Raw genomic sequence first — 8,915 nt, 5'->3', positions numbered from 1 at the left:
CAAATAGCTTTTGCATTGCCTGGGAACCCACAAAAGAAGAAGGGTCCCTCAAGGATTTCCCAAGGCTATGGACTAGTTTGAGTACACCATGCTCTCTTTGTACATAGTATCCAACAGAGTTCAAAGCACAAATAGGCACTTAATAAATAATGTTCACTTGAGTGAATTAACCAGATTTTTTTTTACTGTAGTTTGTCTCTCGAGACAAGCGTAAAATTATTTCTTTAAATGTTTCTATTGTAATATACTTTAAACCACAATGTAAAAGTTAACAATCAGAATTTCTTACACATATACTATTTAAAATGTTTTGCTCCGTAAAAAGTAAGTTCAGGGCAATGCTTAAACTGACTCTTATCCTGGACACTAAATTTTGCTGCATCTGGTAACAACGGATGAGCTAATATAACCTATTTATAGTTGATTCATATCCTTCCTTGTCATAGAATAGGTTCCAGGAAATAGGTGGAATATTGTCTCTATGTGCAGTAATATTTTATCGTTCTTTAATTCAATAAATATGCTGATGGTAAATCTTTTTTTCTCTCATGTTTCTACAAAAGCCTGAGTTGCAAGATTTTAAGCTTAATGGTAAGAACACAGCTACATATTATCACTCTTGACATTTGTGGACTGAAAAGAATTCTTTTTTCCACTTGGTTTCTGGCTTCACTCACTTACTCAATAAACAGTACTTATTTATTGTAGAAAGATTTAAAGACCAAACCCAGCATGTTGAAACTGGCAAGAGGATAGGTTTTAGAGGAACACAGCCCTAGTCACAGATCCTAACTATTCCTCTTGATAGCTAGATGACCTTAATCTTCTGACCTTCCTCATTTGTAAAATGTGGAGAAAAAAATTCACCCTGGAGTTGCTGAGTTTTGAAGAAGAAAATGCATGTGAAGCACTTAGCACAAAGCCTGACAGTTTATAACTGTCAACTCCTTTCCCTTTGGCTCCTTCCCCTCTCTCTCTTCTCTTCACATTGTACAATATAATAATGTCCCCAGAACAAAACGTTAAACAATACATTTCTCCATTCTTTATTTACACAAATTACAATTTTCTCTCTGTTAATACTCATCAGTATACAATTTAATTACATTAGAAAATGAACAATAATAAATTATGATTAAAATATACTAATGATAATGATATCTTTCATGTATAATGCCTTCCAAGTTGTTTGACAGATATCGTAATAAACTCTAAAGGGCATGATTGCCTCACATAATAGTCCAAGGGTAGGGCTGTTATTAGGCATGGCTTGATCTAGATGCTCAAAGGATGTTATCAAGAACCTGGGTTTGAAGTTTTGACTTAATCTACAGACTAGTTCCTCCCTTAGTATCCCTGATGATGCAAGAGAGAGAGGAAAACTTTTGAGAGAGATATTGAAGAAGCGAAGGCGGGTAAGGAGAGGCATTTCAGCAGATTATCTGGGGGAAGGACATTCCAGGGAGAGGGAGATCACATGCAAAAGTAATAAAGGAAGGAATATATTTGGAATATTTGAGAATCAACAAGGAGGCTAGTGTGCTAAAGCAGAGTGAACCACACAGAGTAGGAAATAAAATAGGAGAAGGAGCAAAGGCTAATTAATCTAGGGCCTTGTAAGCTATTGCATGGATATTGATTGGCTTTTAACTGAGTAAGATGGATAGCCACAGGTGGATGTAGAACAAAAGAATGGCATGATCTTACTTACATTTTAAAGGGATTACTCTGGTTGCTGTGTTGAACTAGACAAAGGAGAAATAAAAGGGATCAGACTGATCTGCGTATTTGCAATAGAGCAGGTGGAAGATGGATTTACTTTAGATGAGGATATAGTGATGAAATATTGAGAAGATTTGGAATCTGAATATATTTGGAAGGTAGGAAAACCAGGGTTTTCTCATGGACTAGATGGGGAATATGGTAGCAAACAAAGAGGATGTTAGAAAAGGCTGCAAGTGGGGGAAACTAAGGGAGAAAAATTGGAAGTTTGGTATTGAATATGTGATGTTTGTAATGCCTATTAGACAGCTAACGAATTTATAGCCGATTTTTATAGAGTACTTTGTTCCAGACACAGTTTTAAGTGCCTCGTATATATTAACTCATTTAATCCTTACAACAGCTCCGAAAACGGGGTGTTTTGGCTTGATGCATCCTCAGTTATTGACAGCATTTAAAACCTTGAGTCTGGATAAGATCACCAAAAATGTGAGTGTAGATACAGAAAAAAAGACCAAAGACTGAGCTCAGTGATTAGTGTTGTAGTATTTTGGATTTTGTCCATTCTAATAGGTATGTAGTAGTATCTCATTATTTTAATTTTCAATTCCTTAATGAACATCTTTTCATATGCTTATTTGCTTTCAGTATATTTTCTTTGCTAGAGTGTCTGTTCAGATCTTTGGTTCATTTTTAATGCAGTTGTTGGTTTTCTTATTGTTGGGTTTTAAGAGTTCTTTGTATATTTTGGATAACAATTGTTAATCAGATACAGAAAATCTTTTGCAAGTATTTTCTCCTACTCTGAGGCTTATTCTCTCATTCTCTTGACATTGTCTTTTGCAGAGTAGAAGTCCTTGGTTGCAATGAAATACACTTTATCTTTCTTTCGTGGACTTGGTGTTGTATCTAAAAGTCATCACTATACCCAAGATTATCTAAGTTCTTTTCTGTTATCTTCTAAGAGTTTTATAATTTTGCATTTTTGGACTATTATCCATTTTGAATTAATTTTTGCAAAAGGTATAATTATCCTTTAAATGCACATGGATCTGTAGTGATGTCCCCTCTTTCATTTTTTTTTTTTTTTTTTTTTTTATTCTCCTTCAGGTATTCCTATTATGTGTATGCTACACCTTTCATAGTTGTCCCGTGGTTCATAGCTATTCTATTCTGGGTTGTTGGTTCCCCCCACCCTCCTCACCCCAGTCTTTTTTGTTTGTTTGCTTTTCAGTTTTTTGCGGTTTCTAGTAAGATACCCTTAAGCTCAGAGATTCTTTTCTAAGTTGTGTCTAGTCTAGCAAGAAGCCCATTGAGGCATTCTTCTTTACTATTACAGTGTTTTTTGAACTCTAGTTTTTCTTTTTTATTCTTCCTTAAATTTCCACCTCTCTGCTGACATTGCCCAACCATTCTTACATGCTGTCAACTTTAGCATATTACTCTTAGCATATTAATCATAGTTGTTTTAAATTCCTGGTTGGATAATTTTAACATTCCTGCAATATCTGAGACCAATTCTGATGGCTGTTATCTCTTCGACCATTTTTTTTTTTTTTTTGCCTTTTAGTATGCTTTTTAATTATTTCTTGATAGCAGGACATGATATACTAGGTAAAAGGAACTGCCATAATGAGGCCGATAGTAATGTGATAGTAAGGTGTAGAGAAAGGGAAAGCATTCTGTAGTCCTCTAATTAGATCTCAAGTCTTTTAGAGAGCCTGTGCCTCTGGACTGTGAACTTCACAAGTGCTTCTCAGTTTTTGCCTCCTACTTGGGTGAGACAGGATAGCTGAAGGGGGTTGGAGTTAGCTATTTCTCTTTCTCCAGTGAAAGGCTAAAGGGATAGGAATTGAATATTTCTCTTCTTCCATGTAGAAGGCTAGAGCTAGCTGGTGTTGGGTATTTCCCTTTTCCCAGGTTGGTTCGGCTCTAATAAAATCTTAATAGTTTAGGCTCTAGTAAAATAGTTTCTCTGATGGGCAGGTCTTATGAAAAAAAAGAATGCTCTTGCATATTTCGAAATGATTTCTTTACTCCTCCCTCTACCAGAAGCACAAGTGGATTTTTCTCTGATATTCACTGTGATAACCAGGTAGAGCTCCTGGAGGTAAAACTCACAAAATCATGGGGCCCTTATGACTGGATTCCCCCAGAGTTTTAAATGCTCAGACTTGTCTACACTAAGCCCCCAGCAATTTGGCAATTACAATTTAAGTTCTCCTAGCTCAGCACTGGTTCTCATGCAGATTTCTGCTCTGGTAGATGTGATCCTCTATATTCACCTGTCTGTCTCTCTAATGTGGGGGAAAGTGGTTTGCATGTGACCTCACTTCTCTGATGGATCTAGAAAAGTTGTCGATTTTTTTAATTGTTCATCTTTTTGTTTGTTGTTAGTGCAGAAGTATAACCGCCAAGCTTCTTACATGAAAGACCAGAAAACCAGACCAGAAGTCTGTTTTTGTTTTTAAGTCAGGAGATATTACAGTTTATCCACATACTGATGGCAATTAGTTAGCCAGGGTAGAAGAATTGATGATATAGAAGGGAGAATAAATTTGAAAGAGAGATCCTGGAGTAAGTTAGGGGATAGGATCTAGTGCACAATAAGAGCCCATTGGATTTAGACAGGAGCATAGCCGTTGATCCATGGTAAAATATCAGGTAGCATAGATGGGGCCCCATGCAAGTAGGTCAGGAGATATTCTCTTCTGGTTTTCTATTTTTTTTATGAAATGGGAAATAAACCAACAGCAGAGTGAAGATTATAGAACTGGCAGCTAAGGTTTGAAGAGACAAAAGGTGTGAAATAATCAACAAATGAACTGAATTGGAAAGTGGAGTAGGCTTTCAAGGCATAAATTTGAAGGGAGAACATTTATCTTGGTCGTTTTTCTTCATCTGTGTTCGGCTTCTCACGTACAGGTAGGGGAAGTACAGAGTTGAATTTAACCAGGGAGGAATTTTGCTCTTGTGCATGAAGGCTGAGGGTACAGACTCTGGAGTCAGACTGCTTAGATTTAAATCAGGCATACGCCACTTTACAACTGTGCAATCTTCAACAAACAGCTTGCTGGACTCCAGGTTCCTCATATTTCTCATTTACAGAGAAACTAGATGCATTTCGGAGATCTTTGCATGCTTCCACTACCCATCTCCCAGCCGACCTCCATCTGGCCTGGGAGTGAGTAGGTAAATAGTGCTTAGAACAGTGATTGACACATAGAAAAGATGATAAAAGTGCTTTACTATCTGCTAAGAAAGTAAGATGGGGAAAGAAAGTAGCAGGAAAGCTGAGGGTATCTATAACAGCGTGATTAAAGTGATGAGTGATGAATGAGGAACTGAAATCCTGCTTCTTTAGATCTCAAAAATAGTGGAGGAAACTCCATTTAACTTCAGGGAAACTCCTTCATCCAAAGAATACTGTGAAATTTGATTTCGATTCAAAGGAGAATGAGACAAACTTGAAACACGTGATCTCTCACATAGTTCAATGATGAAAGGAGAAACATATGCCAAAAAAGTGACAAATACTTAATGCAAATCAGAGAAATTCTGCAACTTTGTTGAAAATGGTCTTTCTTTTTTTTTCTGCTGTAATTACTTTAGTGGTGTAGGATTGATTTTAATCCCTGCTCCAAAGCAGCCTTAGAGCTGTTTTCATACTACCAGTTTCAGGAATCTAGAGTTACATGGCGGCTTGCTGAATATTTTAAGTCTTCTATGTTCATGGGCCACAAAATTGCTTCCATATTCTTATTCGTTGAAGAAAGGGCAGTTTCAGTAGTTGTCCTTAGAGAGTTCCACCAAAATTTCTCTTTCCTGTTTGAAATCCAGTGACTACATCACGTTTGTCACGAGGGTCTTTCTTTCCTAATGTATCATAAGAGAGTCTGTTAGAGAAAGGAAGAAGAAAACAGCTTTAGGAAACAGGGCATTTTGTAGTCATACAAATAAGCAAGTGACATCTAGTGCTTAAGAGTGTGGTCTCTGAGTATAGACCATGCAGGCTCAGCTCCCACCTCCTGTCACTGCTATTAGCTGTATGTCCTTAGAGATTTCTTTTGGTTTTCTCATTTGTAAAATGGGCATCATAATAGGAGTGGGTGTGAAGATTCAATAAGCTAATATATAAAATGTTCAGAACAGTAATTGGCACAATGTGCACTCAATATATCTACACACCATAATCCAATAAATAATGCATGAATGGATTGTAGTTTTCTTCCTAAGCCCAATGGCTTTGGACTTAGCATGACTAAAACACATTTGAATACCTCTTTCCTTTTTTTCCCTCCTTTCTTTCTCAAATAACCTTGGGCTTATCCCTGCAAAACATGTCTACTATTTTAAGGCTAGCTCAGTATATGAGGAGCCTAAAAAGGCAAAGCAGAGATTTTCAGGTAGGGTTCTGAGTTCATACATTCTACTATACTCATTGAGTTATTGTTGAATTAGGGTTGAGTTAGTATGTGTTAAGTGCTTAAAACAATGCCTAGCTGAAGGGGTTGTTATCTTCTAGGAGAGAAAGAAGGAGGAAGAGAGTAGCAAGGAATCTGAGGGAGAACTGTCTGCAGAACTGTCCTATCTATTTCCTCTTAATTTCCCAGGGCATGCATCTCCTTGCCTCTGAGTTTCCGGAACACACTGTGCTCCTTCCTGTTGTAGGACTCCTGTGAATGCTTGTTCTGCCTGAAATGCTCTTACCACAGTCAACCTACTGACTCTTTCACTTTGTTAACTCTCATCCTCCTTCAGATCTCAGCTCAGGAGTTAGTTCTTCCTGAGAGAAGTTTTTTTTTTTTTTTTCTTTTTTCTTTTTTAAACTCCTCAATCAGGTATTCTGTCCATTGTCACGGAAGAGCTTCACAGCATTTACCTTCAGCAGTAATCATGCTTATGATTATTTGGTTTGTCTGTCTATTTATGGTTAGTCTAATACATGACAAGCGATCTATAACTATTTATTAAACAATGAATAAATATTGCTCCCATTCTCACACTTTGGAAATTTTCTCCTTCCTAACTCATTCACTGTTAGTGGGTGGACAGTGACTTAAAGAAGAGGAGAAAGAGAAAGGGGACTGAGGACTTTATCATCTAGTGGCTACATGACTGGGGCAAAAAAGGGATAAAACTCATTAAAAAAAAGTTGGCAGTGTTCTTACAGATTATCTAGTCCTACTTCTTTGGTATTTGATGATAGGGAAATTCACCATTTAGGGGTTTTTTAGTCAAGGGCTTTAGCCAGCCAACTTCCAGACAACAGCTTCATATACAAATAAAAAACATGTTTCAAACTATAAGAGTTTAAATGTGACTCATCAACATCTGCTTTCTTTAAATATTTTTCTCTTACAGGCTAAAAACTATTTACAAGGATAGAACAAATTCTCCCAACCTAACACATGACAAAAGACAAGGCTTTTATGCCTCTTTCTTTTTAATCCTCTCATTTTCAATCTCAAATGACTGTCTCTATCACAGGACTCTTGTGAAGAATGTTTGAAAGTATCTGTTGAATCATAGCATAGGACTGCTTATTTAAGGTTGCCTTAATAAAGGAATCATCAAAACAGCATCTAATTTCAGTGAAAAACTATCATGGTTTGATATTGACTTATGCAAGTGTCCCAAGTATTAGAGGACTGCAAGAACTCCAGGCTGAGAGGAGAAAAAAAATCAAAGTTTGTTTGAGAGTATTCCCTTTTTGTCTTTCTCCTCTCTTCCTTCCCAACAAAGAGAAAATTTGCACTGAAGCTGCCTCCTTGCTACCCAAAGCCCTCCATAAAAGTTCTTCAAGAACACAGGCCATGCACTATGTTTCAAACGTTCTTTACTTTACCTGTCCATCTCATTTTCTCCAATAAAAATGAATGACAAAACATTTAATCAGAGAACACAATCATTGTTAATGTGTTAATAGGCTAATATCCTGTCTTAGCAAGATAATAACATCCTTCACCTAGTTAAAGTCCAAGTTGCCAGAAAGTCCCTTAGGAATGACTCATACAAATTTCAGTCATGACATCAGACTTATGAGTTGAAACATATTTAAGCACTTGAGACTTTCTCTCCTTATCCTTTGTGAAACTGGTTCGTATAGTTGGCTTTGGGCAGGGTTGACCCTGGAGATCAAACAACTAATTACTTCCAGTAAAACAGCCTAAGAACCAAAGTGTGCAAAAATTTCTGTGCCAATGAAAAATCTTTGCCCATAATAGACACCTTCAACAAAGCTAAAAGAGAAATGATAGACATAGATAGCAATAAAAGAATTAGTAGGCAGACTACATGAAGAATTAAGGAAACACAAACAATCCAACAGAAGGGCAAGCAAAAGTTATCAAAAAGAAGCTCAGAAAATTAAATGCAAATGACCCACAGATTTGAAAAGATGGTCAGTTTCATTTGCAACCAGGACAATGCACATTGAAAGAGCAATGAGATACATTTTCATCTGCCAGAATAGCAAATGTTTAAAGGTTTGATTTTATCAAAATTTGGATAGGAAGTAGGACAATCTTTATTTTTTTTATATACTAGTGCTAATGAGAGCATAAAATGATAAAACCAATTGTAAGATTCCACAACATTTAAAATGTGCCTTCTGTCGGAGAAATTTCATATTTCCCTATTCACCCTAGAAAATGCTTCACATATGCATAATGAGGCATCTACAAGGGTGCTTACTGAAGCATCACTTGTATAACAAATATTAAATGGTATTTCTCTGTTTTCTTATTCCCCAAACTGAAATCAATGGGTGCTAACCCCCTCACATTCTAGAGAGATCTGCTAAGGAACCCCCAAACTCAGTGCCTAAGGATACCTGAAACTGCAGACACAGTATTAGGGCCATGATGAGAAATAGCCTAAAAAGACAAAGACAGAATGTGGGTCTTTCAGTATATCATTAGGCCAGTGGTACCAAACTTTGGAGCAGTTCTGCTAGGGCTTACTTATTTTGAGGAAGTCAGTGTCTATTGTTGAAGGCATTTTTAGTTAGGCTTTCTAACAGTCCTTGCCCAATCATCCACTGACCTCTAAAACCTGATATCTTCTTCATTGACTTTACTACTCCACCCACAGTCTTCCTCTCCACCTTAAACTGTGCCATCCTCCCAAGGACAGAGAGGTATGATTCATGAAAATACCAAAAGTTAACACTAAATATTAATAAAACTATC

This window comes from Rousettus aegyptiacus, unplaced genomic scaffold (genome assembly GCF_014176215.1).
Source record: "Rousettus aegyptiacus isolate mRouAeg1 unplaced genomic scaffold, mRouAeg1.p scaffold_m13_p_2, whole genome shotgun sequence".
NCBI lineage: Eukaryota > Metazoa > Chordata > Mammalia > Chiroptera > Pteropodidae > Rousettus > Rousettus aegyptiacus.
Note: the sequence above shows the minus strand (reverse complement) of the source record.